Source organism: Leptonychotes weddellii, chromosome 1 (assembly GCF_054177405.1).
Source record: "Leptonychotes weddellii isolate Sample4059 chromosome 1, ASM5417740v2, whole genome shotgun sequence".
Lineage (NCBI taxonomy): Eukaryota > Metazoa > Chordata > Mammalia > Carnivora > Phocidae > Leptonychotes > Leptonychotes weddellii.
In genome coordinates this window covers 151026499-151047528 of record NC_138369.1, presented here as the reverse complement: position 1 = coordinate 151047528, position 21030 = coordinate 151026499, and the positions used below count along the sequence as shown (strand labels likewise).

Here is a 21030-nt window from a genome sequence, read left to right as displayed (position 1 = left end):
GGTTATCAACTGTGTTTATCTTTTCAAAGACTCAGCTCTTAGTTTCATTAATCTTTTTTATTGTCTTTGTAGTGTCTATTTCATTTATTTCCACTCTGGTCTTTATTTCCTTTCTTCTACTAACTTTAGGATTTGTTTGTTCTTTTTCTAATTTCTTTAGGTATAAGGTTAGATTGTTTATTTGAGAATTTTCTTGTTCCTTGAAGTCAGCCTGTATTGCTATAAACTTCCCTCTTGGAGATGCTTTTACTGAGTCCATGGATTTTGGAACATTGGGTTTTCATTTTCATTTGTCTCTATATATTTTTGGGTTTCCTCTTTGATTTTTTTATCCACCATTGGTTGTTTAGTTGCATGTTCACATGTTTGTGTTTTTTCCAATTTTCTTCTTGTAAATGATTTCTAGTTTTATAGTATTGTGGTTGGAAAAAATGCTTGATATGATTTCAGTCTTTTTAAATTTATTGAGACTTGTTTTGTGATCTAACATGTGCTCTGTCCTGGAGAATGTTCCATGTGCACTTGAGAAGAATGTGTATTCTGCTGTTTTTGAATAGAATGTTCTCTTCTTCTAGTAAGTCCATCTGGTCTAATGTGTCCTTCAAAGCCACTGTTTCCTTATTAATTTTTCTGTCTGGATGATCTCTCCATTGATGTAAGTGAGGTTTTAAAGTCCCCTACTATTATTCCATTACTGTTATTTTCTTTGTTTGCATCTGTTAATATTTGCTTTATATATTCAGGTACTCCTTTGTTGGGTGCATGAATATTTGCAAATGTTATATCTTCTTGTTGAATTGATTCCTTTATCATTATGTAATCCCTTCTTTTTTCTCTTGGTAAAGCCTTTGTTTTAATGTCTATTTTGTCTGATATTAGTATTACTATATCAGCTTTCTTTTCACATCCATTTGCATGGAATATCTTCTTCTATCCCTTCACTCTCTGTGTGGGTCTTCAGCTCTCAAGTGAGTCTCTTGTAGGCAGCATATATATAGATAGATCCTTTATTTTGTCCATCAGGATGTCTGAATTTTAAAAGCTCCACAGGTGATGTAGATTATGTCTGAAAGGTTAAAACCTCTGGCTAGAATGATTTGAGGAGTTTATAAAAATGTATGCTGTCTTATGTTCTTGTCAAGAGCTGCATGGTGATGGAGCATACAGGGAGAATAGCATTCCTTCATTTCACAATTGTTTTTGAGTTCCTCTTGTTGCAGGCATTCTCTTTACTGCTGGATATGTAATAGTGTTATTAGCATTCCCAGCCCTCGTCCTCCAGGGACCTCTAGTCTAGTATCTTTTTCTTGGATGGTATTAGAAAAAAGATGTATAAATTTCTAGTTACTCTTTAAGTTAAGTCTGGGCATTGCTGCTTAGTAATAAGTCATTGAACCTATGGGACTTTAGTTTCCTCATCAGTGAAGCAGGATAATAAGAGCTTTACAGCATTGTTATAAATATTGAGCATGATCATGCATAAATATGCATATATATTTGTACAAGGTATTATTTTTATTGACTCCCACCTGGATTCAGTTTTTTTTCCTTCTTTCATTTTTTTAAATCTTTTCCATTTGGTCAGACTTCTTAGCAATTACAACTCCATCCTTGACTCACCATGCAGACTACAGCAAAGGTGTTAATATTTGGACCCAGTTTCTTTATCTCGCTAAGGACTCCAGGAATGTTATATGAGTACATTTTAAAGTGAAAACAAGGTTTTATTTAGATAGCATGGAATTTGACATCAGTAGGATTCTATCATGAATCTATCATTTTGATCCCAGAAACTTACTTTTGGCTTAGTCAAAGTTTAGAAACTTTCTCTTGGGTGTAAACTTTGTTCAATTCAGGGTTAGCCAGTTTGCCAGCTTCCTATCTTGTACAAGGCACTCAACCCATATGCATGGTCTTCTTAGCTTTTTGCTGCAGAGCTCCCAGGAAGATAAGGAAGACATTATAATGCTATTTTGTTATGAGTGTTATTTGTTACAAATCCAAAAGGAATACAAATCTGGAGTTAAGAATAACCAGGGTAAGAGAGAAGATAAAAATAGTCAATTTTGTCATGCTAATCTTCATTTAAGATCTCATTCATTGTATCTCTTCTATAGCAATTGGCACTTTCTCACTCGTGTAAGTTATGCATTATACTAGCTTCTTATTACTACTATAACAAAGTACCACAAATTAATAACTTAAAACAGCACACATTTTCTAGCTTATAGTTCTGGAGGTCAGAAATCTGGTATGGCTCTCACTTGGCTAAGATCAAGTTGTGGACAGGACTATATTTCTTTCTGGAGGTCCTAGGGGAGAATTCATTTCCTTGCCTCTTCCAGATTCTCAAGGCCACTCATATTCTTTGGCTTATGGCCCCTTTTACCTTCAAAACCAACAACATAAATCATTTACATCTCCTTCCGACTATAGATGAAAAAGTGTCTCTTATTTTGAGGAATCATGTGATTAGTTCAAGCCCATTCAGATAATCCAGGATAATCTCTCTCATCACAAGATCCTTAATCTTAATCACAAATGCAAAGTCCCTTTTGCCATGTAGGGAAACATACTGACAGGTTCTAGAGATTAAGGAGTGGGCATCTTTGGGTGGCTATTAATCTGCCTACCACATGTATGTCTGTCTCATTTCTTCTACTCAATCATAAGCTTTTAGGACCCAAAATGTGTGTCTGATCTTTGTTGTATTCTCCACAGTATGTACCCAATTGTATTTCATACAACAAAGGGTTCAACCAGCATTTGTTGACTGATCCAGTAGAACTCAAAAAATTTAAAAGATTCATTGGAGCAAATAGTAAACTTGTGGAGTTTTAAGAATTCTTATAAGAATGGTTATTTAAATATATCCACACCTACTGGAAAATTCATGAACACTTAAATAATTTTGTAAACAGTAGATTACTAAAATTATTGTTTTTATTTTTAGCGCATATACATAACTACAGTCTATTACATGTTCCAGGATGCTCTGATGGTGTCAATTTCCAGCTGGATTCCTGTCTATCAGTAGAGCTTATGCCTGAGTGTTTTGCTGTGATGATAAGCACAAGTCAACAATTAGAAATCAGGTGCCACAGCAAAGACTCAGTATTGCCTATCAAATATCAGTCATAGAAGGGTCAAGGGGAACTTAAACATTATAGAGCTGGCTTGGGTTCTTGCCCTGGGCAATTAACTTCCTGATAATTTGAAATGTTCATCTCTTGTAGAATTGAATGTGATGTGTTGCTAGACTCCCCAAAGGAGTAGCTTTTAAGAAATGTGTCTTGTATGATTTGTATCACATAGAGTTCTGCAAGTTGTGCAAAGTAGCCACAGACTCTGGAATCTATAACTGGCAAGAGAAATAAATATTTCCGTATTGCATTTAGCAATTGTTATGTATTAAGGCAATTTTGTTTAAAAATTATTAAGGGCTTTGTAGCACTAAGACTCTGTTAAATAACACAGAAAGGATTAGATTTGGGGGGTGGGGTAGACTGGGGGATATTGGATATGCAAGCACAGATGGTCTTAATCGACTCATGAACACACCAGAGCCAAATAGGAAATATATGTTTTGTGTGGTTACATATGTTGTAAAGAAAATTGCCCCTGGTTCTTTCCTGTAAGAAAGTATGAGGAGGGAAGAGAAGGGGAGAGAACAAGATCATGTGGGGAAAGATGAAGCAGACACAAGACCAGCATATGTAGCAGATGTCTGGCAAAGAGAGGAGCAAAGAGAGGGTGGTGAGGAAGGAGAGCCAAATTCCTTCCTTGGAATGTGAGTAACCGATGAGGGGACGGATCTCTGTGCCAAGGATCAAGGTCACTGAGTGGATATCTGTTCTATAGATAGTTGCCTTGGGATCTAGGTGTAACTCTCCAACCACACTGCCTGGTTTAGTGTACAGACTGTCTTCCTATGAGGAATTTGTGCAGAGTTGCTTCTAATCCACCTATTCCTTCCTTTGCCACAAAGACCTCAGACACCTGGGAAGGGTGTGAGCAATCTCAGTTATTCTGAACTCTGTTCCAAGCCCTTTATAGACCTTACCTCATATAATCCTCACAAGAACATTAAGTGGTAGTTTGCAGAGTGGTGCCAAATTTTACAGATTAGGAAACCTAAGCTCAAGGAGGTAAATAACTTGCCCAGGGTCATACAGCTAGTTGATATTGGTACAGGATTTGTAAGCAGGCAGTCTGGCTTCAAAGTGCCCAATTTTAACCCTTCACTGCCTTCTTCAACACTCTGTGGTCTTACCTCTTTAAACTAATGAACCCCTTAAGAGGGTAATTGCAGATTTCATCTTCATAGTCCTCATAGAATTTGTCAGAACATCAATCTACAAAATAGGTGCTTCATTTCATAGTAAATGAATTATTTACTTAGGGTTCTAATACACTTGTCAGAAACTGGAACAAGCCTGATTTCTTGTATCCTTGTTAACAAAGATGTGTTGTGAGAAGGAATGGAACCAGTCTCAGCAACTCCAGAGCCAAACTGACAGAGACCTAGGGAACTAATCGGAATGCAACAGTATTTTTAATAATCTCTAGCTCTGGTGATACATGGCCACCCTAATGATATTCTGTCATGTTCATGGTTCAGTTTCCCCTCTGCTTTGTTCTCTACATATTTTTTTGCTGTATTCAGGCTTCTATGCCTTGGTGTATCTTCTACTTTATTTCATTTATTTCTCAAATCCTTTCCCACTGCTGACTCTGATTTTGTACATCTCCCATTGAGATTCCAAGTGAGAGCTTTGATGGGATCAGTCATTCCACCATTTTGTTGAATAAAGTTCTTCAGCTGAACCACCTCTTGGCCCTTGTCTATCTATAGATGACTATCTCTGGAAGGAGCAGCCAGAGTTGGGGGAGGGGTGAGGACCACAGGATACAGCAATCTACGGTTGGAGAACCACCCTAAAGGGAGCCATGGGCTTGGCAGCTCCTCAGAAGGGTATTTGGTTTTTCTCATAGAATCATATTCATGAAAATGGGCAAAGTTATAGCCACAAAATTTTGAAAATCTAAGAAAATGTGGTGTCCCCAGTGTACATAATAAAACAATAAGGTAGATTAAGAACAAGTTTGCAAACAGTGCTCAGGGTCTTAAACTTTAAAATTGTGCCAAACATGCTTGGAAGGTGTTGAGATGAAACAGATGATTTAACCTTCAGGACTCATTTGTGGAATCCGTCAATCAAACCTAAAAACATAGCAAAAAATAAAAACTAAAAGCCTATAACATACCATAGTACAGTTATTCCAGTTGCCAAGGGAATATATGTTTTTTTTTTAATCACAATCCTAGTGATAAACATGGTATTCAGTTCTTGGCACAATATAAATCAAACTCATTTAAGAAGTTTAGAAAGTTATGGAAACAGTTACAAAGAGCATTCTTTTTTGTCACAATCTTAAATTTGTAATCCCCTGTTCCCTTTTAGAATGCCATATGGAAAAGAAACAACATTTTAAATGGGTTTCTGAAGAACTGCAGTTGACATGAATACCAAAAAACTTCATAAAACCACTAAATATTTGGCTAGTGTGGAGTCTACTCGAGGTTTTAAAAAGTCTGAAGACAAATTGTTATGTTAAGAGAAAAAGTGTTCAGACCATGGCTGACCTATCACCTGACCAATAACTTTCCCCACTGAGCATTTAAATCACCCAGGCTTTAGAACTACAGACTTCCCTAATTAAGCAGCTTTTCCCCCAATGGTTTGGAATGGGTCAGTGTATTGCTTTGGCTTCCCTGGCAGGAGCATGCGCAATGTCTGGTCTGGTCAGCCATCCAAACCGCTTTCCCATACATCAAGGATCCAAGATAATTTCACCAGACACTCTAAAGTGCAATTGCAATTTACCAATTTCCATCTCACGTATCTTCCTAGAAAACAGAGATCTACACACAGCCCATGATATTTTTGCACATGTACTGAGATATAGATCTCAGTCTCAGAAATCTGGGAATGGATATGCTGCTAGCTGTAGTAGTAAATGAAGCATCTTTCATATTTGGTGTTGGTGCACAATTACAAAGTGAATAATAAAGAAAAAGGGGGTTTATATTTGGGATTACAGTTTGAATTGTTTTGAAAGGGATTCTAGATGTAAGAATATAGTGAATTCAGAATCAGAGGGCAATATGGCATTGCAGTAATAGGGGTATAATGGACTTTTCTGAAGCCATAAGTCCTTATAGAATTTTCAGGTAAAACATCTTTACATTCAAATTCCAAGTCAGCAGTTTCAGGAAAATTGTCTGTGTCAAAAGAAAATATCTCAACAGTGGGTTCATATTTTGATTTCCTTGGACTTTGCAGTGGTGGAATTCTGCTATTCTCCTTATGCTGGCCAAGGCTGACAAATACTTGTTACAGAATTTCAGATGGTAACAAGGCCAGTCTGGTTTATTCATAACAAGTGCTGTGAGAGTTGAAGACATGCCACTTCAACTGAATAGAGAAAAATGGGGAATCTTTCTGAACATCAGTGGAGAAATCTGTAAATACTTAGCTGCTCTTCAATCTAAGGTCACATGTGTACCTTTGACTTCATGCTACTTTTTATGAAAAGCATTGTTTGTCTTTTGAGCATGGAGGGAACAAGCTTCCCCTCAGCTTCTCTCCCTTTCAAAAGAGCCAGATCAATATCTGCTGGTCACTCTTATCCTCTAACTTCATGGGGGCTGCTGAGTTGAGCTTCCCTTATGCTCCCATGTCCACTGATGAAAGCTCAGGCTCAGCAGCTGGTCAGAGAACAGAAAGGTCAAGGCCAATGTTAGATCCTACCTGTATTTAGCATTTTAAGTGCCAGCCTTGTCCCACATGGGTCATTGCCTCCTCAGTCTCTGAGGGGCTTGTAAGTACCAGGCTTTATTGGCCTGCTATGTATCTGACAGTTCTAGCACTGTCATCTTTTGGAATCTAGTTATATTTCATCCAGCTAAGAATTTCTGTGGTATGAGAAGACTGCCTATAAGCTGAAACTAGTAGCTAATAAATTATAGGGCTCCACTAGTGTTTGTGGAGGAGTACATGAAGTTTATGTGATATCTATTACTTTTGTAAGTCTAGAGAGGAATAGAGCTTTTCTTGTCATTTAAGTCAGTAGCCTTGGATAATCATGTATAGCATAAAGAATATACCAGTGAATATGGCAAAATACAGTGAGGAGGATAGCTGGGCATTGGGGTGGGGATGTTTGGAAGGATAGGAATGGATAAAAAGTTTGCAGAAATAATTTTACCCTATTTCATGGCTTTTTGTGTTCTCCTAGTCAATCCTTCATCTTGAACTGATAAAAGAGCCCCAGAGTGAAGGGGAGCAGTGGGAGATTGGTGAATCCCTCTCCATTCTGCACTCTTCCTGACTGTGTGACAATGTGTTCTGGAGATATAAGTACCTGCGTATGCACATCTCTAACAGCTACCAAGGCAGAGTACTGTAATTCATCTTATTCTGTATTTCAAAGCTAGATTACTTGTCAAAACCTCTTTTTAGCTCTATCAACCCATGATTTCATAGTTCTTTGTGCCTCCAGTGCTCCTTTTGTTTTGTTCATTTGTATTCCTCATAGTATCCTGGTGATCAGTACTATTATTTCTGTCTGGCAGATGAAAGTTAGGCTTAGGGAAACCATATGACTTGGGCAATTCACCCCAATAAACAAGGATAGAAACATGAAGCAAGCTTAGTTTTAGAACATGTCCAATTCTATAAATTACTAGAACCCAGAATAGCCTCTGCTTCTCAGTTCCTACTTTTTGTTTCATTTGCATTCATTCAAGATCTGTCTTCTGTTATGTGGGTCCACTGGCCTGTTGTTATTCTGAAGTGGAATCTTAAGCCTTGCTGTTCTCTCTGAGCTTAGCAAAGTGTCTCTGGGGAGTATTTTAAAAGAATAAAGTATGGCCTATCATGTAATTGATGCTGAGGAAAAGACACAGGACTCAGAGCCAAGAGTTCCTGGCCATGCATAAACTTCATGACCTGGATGAAGCCTGTTGGTGCCTAAGCTTCTCCATCCATATTCTCTGCCTGACCCAACCTCACAGGAATGTTATGTGGCTAAATGAAAGGAAGTTATCTTGACCTACTTGGATTTGGTGATCTCTATGTTCTCTTCCAATTCTGAGATGCTATAGCTTTTTACTGTGGGTGGAGAAGTTGAAAAAGGGAGTCCAGAAGAGATTTTTAGATGATCTATGATTTTTACTTCTACTAGTAGACAAGTGATGACAGTTCTTCAGCTCTTATCTCATCCTCATCAATAATAGTCATTCAAATGTAGGAATTTTATCCATGGGGGTGTTAATTGGGATAAAAATCAATGGTCTTCTCAGTCCAGCTACCAATGCTGTAGTTTCTGTGAATGGTCTGTGCTTCAGTTGAGGATTTGAAGCAGAATTTTGGACAATTCCACACCTTCTACAGGGAAAATCCTGTTGCTCTGTTTCTTAGTGTTAATTTACTCCTTTCTTTTCTTTTATTCTCTCTCCTAGTGAACTTTCTTTGTTCCTTCCTGTTCATATAGCTCATTAGAGCTCTTTCCATTTGAGTTCAGCTCACCTATAAGATCCATTGTCTAAAGATCACTGACCTCTTAGTCTAAATTCTTATCAAATGGCATCTAGATAACTTAAGTCTTTGGCTACTTCTCCCTCTTGGGATATGGGTCCATTCTGGTTGGAATTAGCTGTAGGAGAAAGACAGCATGGGCAGAGAGCATAAGCGTGGGCTTCCACTCAGGGTCCACAGACAGTGCAAGCAATAACAGGCAAGTGTACTTAGGTTTGCAGTCTATAATAAAAGAGATCTTCCACCAAGCTCAATACCTAGTTTTGGTTATAGATGATAAAACTTTTACTTTGAGCACATGTTGTTTTTGGAGTCAGGAAGTCTTTGTTCGTGATCTTGGCTCTGCCTCTTACAAACTATGTGAATTTCTTATTACTTAACAGTTTTGCCATCTGTAAAAGGGAGAGAGAGTAATATTAGTATCTGTTCACTTCACAGAACTGTGTGAAGAAAATATGTAAAAAATATTTATGTTTGTGAATTTAGACAATGTCATGCATTTTTATATATTTTTTCCACTTTTATTGAGACATAATTGACATACAACACCACTTTAGTTTTAAGTGTACAGTATAATGATTTGATATATATATTATGAAATGATTACCACAATAAGTTTCATTAACATCCATCACTTCAAACAGTTACAGTTTTTCTTCTTGTGATAAGAAGTTTTAAGGTTTACTTTCTTAACAACCTTCAAATACACAATACAGTATCGTGAACTATAGTTACCACATTGTATGTTACAACCCCAGAACTTATTTATAACTGGAAATTTGTACCTTTTGACCACCTTCACCCATTTATATTTTTATTTTTTAAATTAAAAAAATCTTTATTATGCTCAATTAGCCAACATATAATACATCATTAGTTTTTGATGTAGTGTTCAATCATTCATTAGTTGCATATAACACCCAGTGCTCATCACCAGACATGCCCTCCTTAATACATTTTAAAATTTAAGTTATCTTCTCTAATAAAATAAAATCATACTCTATGCTCTTAACCCTTATTTGATTATTCAATTGTTGAAATTATTTCTCCCACATGCCCAGACCAAGACTTTCTTTAACAATACATCTAAAGGGCACCTCCATTGTAGCTTCTTTTTCTGCTTCAGTACCCTCTTCAGCACTTATACTACATGTCATTCTATCATATATTTATGTATCTTATTTTCTGTTCCTGTTTTTAGAATTTGAGCTCATGGAGGGCAGGGGCTTTAGCTGCCCTCCTCATTTCTGTATTCTTCACACATAGTAGTACTTTCTCTGGCATACAGCAGATGAATGAATGTCCAACAAATAATAATTGTTAACTTTTTTCTCTGCTTCTGGTTCTATTTTTGGTCTCAAGTGAAGTATTTTTATAGAAATATCAGCATGGACTAAAGCAGCACAGCATTCAAAATTAGTCTAAATACATATAGAAGAAAAAGGTAACCACATTTTGTGAAGGTGAAATATTTAAAAGTCTGTTTTGTCCTAGATTTTGAAAACTTGACCCTATAGCTCCAGGTTTTACTACCAGGGTCAAATCCTTCCCATTATAAAGCTTCATCAGTTTATCTCCACCTGCAAAGTTTATCGTTGTTATTCACTCTTCATGTGAGCACGTCAGATTCACGGTCTGGTGGTGAGCAATTGAAATTCATGTTCCACACATGTGGCATATGATAAGATTTCCCTTTCTATCAAAGCAAATGCCCAGAGGAGAAATAACAATTCTTTGGTCAGGGTATGAATATTTTCTTTTTTGTGTTTTTGACAAGCATGTTAGAAAAATGTGAAGAAAAATTAAAGCCACATTGTCACATGCAGGCTGCTCTAGAAGTGAAGCAAAGCAAATGCCTTCCTGCCTTGAGAACTTGCCACTATCTGAGGTTGGCGTTTTGCCATTTGGGACCAGGTATCTTAGAAGGTAGGTGCTATGAAAATCATTTATAAATATAAATGAAACAGAAAAATCTAAACTTCATGAGGTCAGATGTGTCCAAGGAACACAAGGAATGCCAGACTTATTTATCCATGATAGTTTTCCATTCTGAATCTGATAGATGCCCAGTGTATTCCATGAGGTTCTGTGACATGTCTCAATACAAGGAAAATAATAAAACATGTTCTAAAAAAACTAAATAAGAAAGTTGTTTTCTTGTAAAAGGAAAAAAAAAAAAAACCTTCATTGAATACAGAAGAGTAGGATTTTCTATGGCTCTCTCCTCAACTTTCTTCTGCAGTTCCATGTTCTCTGCCTGCTGAGAGCTGGATTCCTGAAGGTCATATAGATTTCAGCAAGCAGCTTCATGGAGCCATTAGTCTCTGCCCTAAATGGAGAATTTACTCCAGAGCACATCTACTGCTTGGCACTCATCCCTGCTGCTCAGCCCCCAAGTGAATGTCACTTGCATGTTTAATACTATACTTAAGTATCTAGCTGGCTGCCATTCCTTACACATTATTCAACAGGTTATGAAGTTAGATTGTTCCAGAGTTTACAATGCATGAAGCAAGGGGTCTATGCATTGCAGTGGCCAGGGCTGAAAACTACATGGTTACCTCCATACTGGGGAGAGCAGAAGAGGCTTTTAGAAAGAGTCCAAAAGTACATGGAGATTTCTTCTTACTTGTATTACAGATCTCTTTGTCATTATTGATTTGGGGAAGGTACCAGGAGACCAGGGCTTCCCCATATCTTCTCCCCAGGAAGCCTCATGTGAGTGGGGCAGGACAGTTAGATTTCCTGAAGTACTCTGACCTGCCAATGAACAGTCCTGGTTTCCTCAAGACCAGTCTCCTTGATAAGTACAGTATAATATATTGACTTTATTGAGTTATTCACTTTAGTAAAACAGTTCCCAGGAGATCCTACTTGCTGATGGGTCCCACTACTTGGGGAGACAGTATTACAAGAGCAAGATTGCTCTATAAAATATTCAGCTGGAAGCAAACAATACCACTTGACCAGGGCTGTTTTTCTTGTTATTAGGTCACATTTCTGGTATGAAGATTATTTTAGGGATGTTATTCAGAATATTTAACAATCTGAGTGGCTGAAGCACATAAATCAAAGGGGGAAGTCTGACTAATCAGAGTAGACAGCTGCCAAGAAAAACCCAGTGGGTTATACCAGGATGGGAAGATGGACATGTTTATTTCCCACCACCAGCTCATGCTCTTATCCTAAGCCTCTAAACCCTATCTTACCATAATTATCATATACTAGAGGCCGCTAATCAATAATTGCAGACATGCCATGTTAAAAAATATTTGATTACTTTTATCCTTAAAATTATTCAACATTAAGAATTCAGCTAACAAAAAAAACGATTTGACTAATGTAGAGTTTTCCTTCACCTTCAATTCCCACCTTGTTCCCAATATTCTAATTCAAGATTAACTACTTCTCCAAAAGAAATACCACTTGAACATCTTTCATACTAACTTCCCTTAGTAGGTGGGGCCCCAGGCTAGAAAATAGCCTCAATTGGATGTTCCTCTAGAATTCAGCCCTCATGCCCTGCTGAGACTGAGACAGGCTTGGAATTTTCCTTTTACATACACTTTAGCACTAACAGACTCATTCCTTTATCATTCATTATCCTTTTCGATTCTGTCAGCCGTCTACTCCAGACCACAGTCTTGTCAGTGTCCTATTTATAATGCTAAAACTATGGAAGCCATTTATTTATTTGTTGTTATTTATTGTTATTTATTTATTTACTTGTCATTGGACATATTGGAACTGAATTAGACTGTTAGATTAAGAGCTATTTATTTGATTTTTTTTGTGGGGGGGGATGGATCTCTGTTAAAAGTCCCTTTCTGGGAGGATGTCAGAATGCTTCAAAAATAAAAATGGAAAAGAAGAAAGAAAAAAGCAAAAGAACAAAAGAAAGATAAAATCCTATCAACAGTAAAACAATTCAATCTAGTTTACCTGTACCAGCTTTTTAAACTTCATTCTCACTTCCTAAAAGTCTTAAAATCTCTGCGCAGGGAAAAACAGTGATGAAAATAACACTTTGTCAGTCTTCCTTTCTATTTGTTTCTGTTTTCCCCTCTGTTGCTCTTGACCTTTCTTGTACTTTGTATACTTTTTCTTATCACCAGGGTTACTGATTTCTGCCTAACTTGTCTGATGAATCTGGAAACACATGTGGGGCTGAAGTAGTGAAGTGGGTGTCCAGACTTGCATGGGGCATTCCTTCCCAGAACTCCAAGGTGAAAGATGAATGGAAGGCCCCTCCTGCCCTACCCATTTATCTCCAGCTTGCCTGTTGTATACCTTTTTCCCTTCAAAGCTGTCTTAATGCTTTTTTCTTTTTTTAATTTAATTTTTATTTCTTTAAAGATATTATTTATTTGAGTGAGAGAAAGGGTATGAGAGCACGAGCAGGGGGAGGAGCAGAGGGAGAAACAGACTCCCTGCACTGAGTGGGGAGCCCACCTGTGCAGGGCTTGATCCCAGGACCTTGAGATCATGACCTGAGAGGAAATCAAGAGTCAACTGCTAATCGACTGAGCCACCTAGGTGCCCCAGCCCCAGTGCTGATTTCTTCTATATGAAAACATCATTGAATGGGGGAAGGGGAACACCAACTCTTCCCAGCCCTTATTTTTTACCTTTCCCATGGAGACAACTTGCAGTGGTTCTGGTGGCATTCAGTGGAAACAGATGTTTCCTCTTCCTCAAATGATCTTTTGTATGTTAATATCACTCCCCAGGAAGCCTTCCTTAGGCATCCCAGAGCATTTAACATATAGCATTGTAATAAAACATTGCAATTGAGATCTCCTACTGGACAGAAACTCTTTCAGCTCCGGTTTTATTTTATTTTACTTACTTTTTAAATTTTATTATTATCTTTTAAATCTGTTTTCTCAGCACTTGTTCCAGAGCTTAGTTCATCATAGGTTCTTAGTAAATAGTTTGTGGAAGTACAAATTGATGTAGGAAAGACGATATTAGGGTTCAAAGCTGATGGCCAGGAAAGAATTCTTGAGATGTCTTTGGTGCAAAGTGGTGGTTTTATTAAACCACGGGGACAGGACCTGTGGGCAGAAAGAGCTGCTCTGGGGTCATGAGGAGTGGACCATTATATACTTTCAAGTTGGGAGGGGGTTTGGGATAGCGTTAAGTCTCTAAGGAATTTTGGAAGCAAGGTTTCCAGGACCTTGAGGGGGCTAGCTATTGTTGGGAAAAGGTCATTTATTACCGTCTAATAAAACCTTAGTCAAGAGACCCTTCAGATGTATATTTTTGGGCAATATGCTTGGAGGGTTTAGAGATAAAGGAAATTTCCAAAGAAATTTTTATACATTAAAGTAGACTTACAGGATCCTGGGGGTGGGGGAGGTGTCAGGCTAGGATTGTCTTTTGCCCTTAGCAAAGTATTAACATTGAGGCAGTTGAGTCCCTAGAAGAATGTCACTCTGCCTGTTTCAAGGACTTGTCAATGGGCTGTAGGTAGTAAGGAAATTTAATAATTTTTCTTCTGCCTTTGTTTCCCACATCACAAATAACTCAATAAGAAAATGGAGTCTGAGTATTGTTGGTACTTGCTCCTCTTTGTACCCTGATTAGAGGGATTTTTTTTTTTTTCCTTATCTGGAACACAGGGGGGAGCAGGGGTCAAGTGGGAACTAGACACCACTTGTTACGCTATAAGGGACAAAGATCCAAGAAGTAATGAAAAGGAAGCTCATGGAGACAGATAATATAATTTGAAGTTGTGTGTTCATTGATGGAACCGTGGGACTCTCCTTTGTGGGACAGGGCCAAAAGGACTTGGGAGAAAGAGCAAATAATTCTTTTTCATTCCCTTTGGATACAAATATAATTGGGTAAAATATAAATCAATGAGTCAGACTAAGACCTTTTGTCTCAGTAATTTAAACTGCTCTTCTTTGCAGTTTTGTCAGCATTTGTGAAAAGTCAAGTTTTTAGTCATGCAGATTAGAAAGAGAATGGAATTGAGGGTCCGCTAAAAAGGAATTAACACCATTTTTGGTGTGAAAAGGTGATTGGATCAAGCATTTAATGTCTTTAAGTCACAGTTTCTTCATCAAAAGTGAAGATAAGGAAAACTGCTTTCTCTACCTTCTGAAGACACAGCAAATAGTATATGTAATAATGAAAAAAAATACTCTGCAAAACATTACAGAAATGTAAAACATGCTATTTTCTGAGACTATTATCTTCTATTCCAAGGCTAATTGGGCACTTCTCTTTTAGCTGCAGATGGAGGTATGAACTTTCTGACTTTTCATTAGTTAAAAATGGAGTACAGAATTTCCCTGTGAAGAAAATGAAACTAATAACTAAATGATTTGAGGAGGTATGGTTATCATGTCTAATTTCCTACTGCTTTCCAGTAGTGCGGCCCTCATGATAATTATCTTTGAAAATCTCACAATATTGAGCAAATTCATCCTTATGACACCTTCAGGGAGAAAGAAGCAGTGACACTCATGGGCCTCCCCTGGCAAGTGGATGCTCAGATAGAAAAGTAGCCAGCCATAAAAATAGCACACTGAGATATAGTTGGAATACTATGACCTAAGTTGTCAGCCCATGGATGTGAAGTCTTCTTAACTCTCAAGATAACCATTTCCTCCCTCAAATTAATGGGAGGATCAGGCCAATTTTGTCACATCATATATTCCTCTGCCTTCTGGGCACACTCCAGCTATCTGTACCCTGCTTGCCTTGGATTCTTTCATTCAGCAATTGTAAATTTCCAATTGTAAGAAACTGTGCTAGTCTATCCTTCCCAAATTATGTGTGATGTTTTGGGGAAGGTCAGCTGTGTGGTGGTAGAAACCAGAAATCATAGTAAATATATAATGCTCACCATCAGGCACTTTGTGATTCACAAATAAGTGAATACTTATTTGGTGCTTACCAGTGGGCACTATAATAAAAATGATATAATCCTCACTATAATCCCATGAGGAACAGTCTAGAAATATTTCACTTTACAAATATGGACACCGAAGCACAAGGAGGTCAAGATTTACCTGAGGCCACATATCTAACAAAGTCAAAACATGAGTGCAAACGGCCCAGCTCCAGAGTTTGGTTTGATAGCTTTAGTTTTAGCTCAGTGAGAAGGGTTTAACTCTGGCAGTTTGAATAAGTAAGATGATTTCTTAGGAAAGTGCTTAGGTTGCCAACAAAGATTGAATTTAAATATCACTCACAGGAAAATCAAAGGTAACTCTATATAATAATATAACACAATCTATCCCTCTTTTTTTGAATATCTGTTACATTTAGTATAAATATCAGTGTTTATCACTATCAGCTATCAATCATCTATCTATCTAGTTTTTCATTTGTCCATTTACACTTCCTGCACAGTGTAGGACACATGGTGGGTACCCGTTAACAACAGAGATTAATTCAGTCACATTTTCTTTTCCTTTTCTTTTGATTCATTTACTTTTTATCTTCTTCCTCTGAGAATTTTGACAGAATGTAAAAGATGTGAAGAATTGTCTCCCTTGCACTCTGTATTCATCCCTTGAACAGCATTCTCTTCCAAATAAAGTAAGAACACGTTGGCTTCCTCTAGAAACTGCACTACCCAGAAAAGAACGAACTAAAAGGCTACCTTGGGGTAGTGGAGTTAGAGCAGTCTGGACAAGCCACAATGGTGTCCGTTTCTCACATGCAAGGGATTGAATACAGAAAGATAAATAGTAACCTCCTCCCTGCCACAATAGCGCTCTGTCAAACTGTTGTCAATAGTTGTCAGGACTGGTGCCTGAGTTTTGTGTGGTCTCCCCTTACCTGAATCATTAGTGCAGGTGGCATGGCTCGTGGAAGCCTGACTACTCCAAATGTTAGTTCTAAATATGTAAAAGAGTAAATTCATATGGGATCTGGAATGAAAATGAGCTATAAGCTATAATGTGTTCCCTCCAGGCACACCATGTCTGTGCTCAAATCTATGTGTACTGCAAAGAAAAATACACATAACACAGGCAAGTCTGAAGGTATTCTGTTTAATAAGCTAGGATAAATTCCATGTGATTTCCTAGATGTTATAGGAAAAAGAGGAGAGATTTTTCATGAATGAATTATAAGAGGTTTAAGATTGAAATGGAAAGTATATTCTCCCTTCTGAGCCTTTCTTTTCTTTCTTGATAGAGGATAAAAAAAGTATTTTTTAACCTCTTGTATTAATGATTCTATCCTAGTCATATGGTATTGGTTGGTCAAAAGAAACAAGCAAGTATGGGAAGTTCAACTTCAATTTTTCAAAATAATCTGGTTGTAATAGATGGTAAAATAAATAACAATCAAGAGATGGAATGCTAATTCTTGTAAACTTTTAATTTGTCATTTTAATATCACTGATTTGCTTATTAAACAGACATATAATGGGAATTGTGCTAGGTAGTGAAAATACAGCAATGAACACTTGTTTTAAGCACACACCCCCAAACACCAATTAAATGTTAACCAAAGGAGACTTGGGTTGAGGAGCAAAGGCACTAAAAATACAGGTTTCTGCCTATCTGCCTGTGTTGATACTTTATATTCTTTCTGACATCCATTTGTGAAAGTTATTTGATTTAGCTGAGGAGACTCTAGACTCTGACAATGTTGTATGGGAGGGAGAAATACCAGGCTGCTTTTGGGAGGCTCACCTATGACTTCAACACAAACATCGTCAAAGGAAATGGTAATGACCCACCCTGCATGGAGGCCTTACAATGGGAATGGAAGAGTAGGGTCAATTCTCATGACTTCAAAATAAGCCAAACTGAGCCAGAACTCTCTTAGGCATATCCAACAAATCATGTGTGAGCCAGTGCTCTCCAGCAACGCAGAGATGTGTGACCTTTATGTGTACTAAATGCAGTTTCTAAAGAACTATAATAATATGATTAATTTTTGATTAGAATGAAATTTATTTCACTGCTGAAGATACACTGGACCTTGATCAAGGGAGCTTGTCAGTGGATTCTTAGGGAGAATGGAATGCTGTGGAAGTATTTAGCTAACATTTTAAAACTAACTCTTAATTAAAAGCACTTGTGATGTGCTGTAATATATTGGTATTTGTTCTTGGATTAATTCTTTATTGCAGTTCTAACCAAGTAGCCCAAATAAGTGTTATAAATATACATAAATGTACCAAACATAACCCCATGCACATACTGTATACTAGATTGTATTTATTTATTATTTTTCATTGTGTCCATTCATCCAGTCTTAGAAACCAAAAAAAGAGGATTAACATTGCACGGGTATCTATTTTTCCTTTGGCTATGCTACAAACTACCTGATCCTTCCAGAAACAGATCAAACAAAGGCTTAAAGTGCATGCTCTTCTCTGTACTGATTTTTTTTCATTATAAGCACTAATTGTATATTTCTTAAAAAGTTTACATGTCATCTTGATTACCATGATCATGATTTATTTTTGTTCATCTTTTGTGTGCATAGAAATGGGAGCCTGGGGTTCTAGCCCTGAGTAATTTAACTCTAATAGCAGAAAGAAGGCAAATACATAGATAACATTTCTTAGTAGTTCCTCTACATACTTTTAGTTCAATTTCTTATTTATTGTTCCAGAATGACTGCAAATATTAGAGACAGTAAGCAAGGTGATTTGGTCTTCCAAGTCCTAACTATAAATAAGTTTTGAGCAATCTTTTAAATGAGGGAAAAGATATCAAAGAACAAGGTCAGTAAACTATGGCCCACATATCAAATGCAGGTCACTGCTTATTTTTGTAAATAAAGTTTTATTGGAACACAGTCACATCCACTTGCTTATGTATTATATGTGACTATTTTCACACTAAAACAGTAGGGTTAAATATTTGAAACAGAGACCCTCTGGCCTGCAAAGCCTAAAATATTTGCTATCTTGAAAAAGTTTGTAAGCTCCTATATATAGAAAAAGGAGAGGGTATTCCAGTCAAGAGCATAACACTGCATGTATCAAATTAGAAAGCACAGGTAATCAGGGAACAATTTGTAAATGACTTTTAGGTTAATTCCTAGGACCATTGATTTGAATAATAATTGGTTCCTGGAACAGATTTCTGAGAAGGAAAATAAAGTCTAAGTGATTCTTGAAACCTGGGTAGAATGGATCAGAGAATCTAGAAGCTGAGAGATGATAAAGAATTTCAGATAGAATTTACTGAACACAAGTTACTGTTATAATCTACTATTTGTTCATTTTTAATTGTTACCCCCTATAGGTAATAGATTAATCTGGAAATTATGTTTTACTTTTGATATTCTCAATTTCAGATATCAGTAGTATAATCAAATCGAGGGGGAAATCTAGACATGGAAAGTAGCATTCCATGGATATAGGGAAAACTCTAGTCTTCACTCAGCTTATCAGTAGTGGAGGAGATATTTTTTACTTTATTCTTCATTTGCTGAACTGTTACCATGAATGGGTATTGAATTTTATCTTGTGTTTTTCCTATATCTATTGAAATGATTAATGGTTTTCTTCTTATTCTGTTAATACAATGAATTATACTGATTAATTTCCAAATATAAAATCAGTATTGCTTTCCTGGAATAAACTCTACTTAGTTATGCTATATTATGATTTTATATATTACTAGATATGGTATTCTAATATGTTAAATGAATTTTTGAATGTATGTAAGATATATTGTTCTGTTGTTTTCTTTCTATTTTTTTTAATTGAAGTATAAATGACACACAATGTTACATTAGTTTCAGGTATACAACATAGTGATTCAACAGTTCTATATGTTATACAACCTTCACCACAAGTGTAACTACCATCTGTTACCATAGAACTCTATTACAGTACCATTGACTATATTCCCTATACTGTACCTTTCATTCCTATGACTTATTCATTCAATAACTAGAAGCCTATACTCCCCACACTCCTTCAGCTATTTTGCCCATCCCCCCTTCCCCAATTTGTTCTCTGTATTTACAGGTCTGTTTCTGCTTAGTTTGTTTGTTTTTTCATTTTTTTTTTATTTTTAGATTCCACATGTAGGTGAAAGGATATGGTTTTCGTCTTTCTCTGTCTGCCTCCTTCACTTAGCATAATACCCACTGGGTCCATCCATATTGTTACAAATGGCAAAATCTCATTCATTTTTATGGCTAATATTCTACTAAATATATCTACCTCATTTCTTTATTCATTCATCTATCATTGGACACTTAGGTTGTTTCCCATATCCTGGCTGTTATAAATAATGCCACAAAAACATAGGGGTGCGTATATCTTTTCAAATTAGTGTTATTGTTTTCTTTGGATAAGTACTCAGTAGTGGAATTATTAGATCATGTAGTATTTCTATTTTTAATTTTTTGAAGAGATTCCATAATGTTTTCCATAGTGGCTGCACCAATTAACATTCCCATCAATGATGCACAAGGGTTCCTTTTTCTCTACATCTTCATCAACACTTGTTATTTCTTGTCTTTTTGATACTAGCCTTCTGACAGGTGTGAGGTGATATCTTCTTGTGGTTTTGATTTTCATTTCCCTGATGATTAGTGATATTGAACATTTTTTCATATGTCTGTTGGTCATCTGATTATCTTCTTTGGGAAAAGTCTATTCAGGACCTCTGCCCATGTTTTAGGTGGATTATTTGTTTTTTGGGTTAAGTTCTATGGGTTCTTTACATATTTTGGATATTAATGCCTTATCAGACATATGATTTGCAAATATATCCTCCCATTCAGTAGGTTGTCTTTTTGTTTTTTTGAAAGTTTCCTTTGCTGTGCAAAAGCTTTTTATTTTGGTGTAGTTTCAATAGTTTATTTTTGCTTTTGTTTCCCTTGCTTGAGGAGACATCTTATGTCTTTGTTTGGATAATGGATTCATAAGCTTTTCTTTCTCCTCTATTTTCTGAAAGAGTATGTATGAGATTGGTTTTATTTCTGCATTAAATAATTGGTAGAATTCACCGGTATAACAATCGTTCTACCAGTTTTCTCATGGGAAGATTTTGAATTATAAATTCAACTTCTTTTACCAGGCTTTTTTCTTTTGGTTTTGTTGATTCTTATTTATGAAGGAATGTTTCTATTTCACCCAACTAATTGAATATTTTGTCAAAATTGTCTATAATATTTTTTATTATTCTACTAATATCTGTAGTATCTGTAACGATGTCCATTCTTTTAGTCCTAATATTGGTAATTTGTATCTTTTCTGTTTTTCTTGGACTTAGAATGTGAATGCTCTTGATTTTTTTCTCAAAAATTCAGGTTTTAATTTTATTGGTTTTTTTTTTTACATTTTTAAAAATTTTATTATGTTATGTTAATCACCATACATTACATCATTAGTTTTTGATGTGGTGTTCATGATTCATTGTTTGAGTAGAACACCCAGTGCTCCATTCAATATGTGCCCTCTTTAATACCCATCACCAGGCTA

At 36.5% G+C, this 21030-nt stretch overlaps 1 long non-coding RNA gene across 4 annotated transcripts in view; it reads left to right on the top strand.

The window, feature by feature from the left end:
- LOC145716121 (uncharacterized) overlaps positions 1 to 21030 on the top strand; it is a 493424-nt gene that overhangs the window by 251626 nt on the left and 220768 nt on the right. The window contains exons 8-9 of one of the 4 annotated variants that reach the window (XR_014138540.1): positions 10430 to 10529; positions 14844 to 15905. The exons of 2 other annotated variants lie outside the window; for them this stretch is intronic. This is a non-coding gene — a long non-coding RNA (uncharacterized LOC145716121). Of the gene's footprint in view, positions 1 to 10429; positions 15906 to 21030 lie in introns of those variants that run through there. One more of the 4 variants, XR_014138537.1, reaches the window with a different exon arrangement.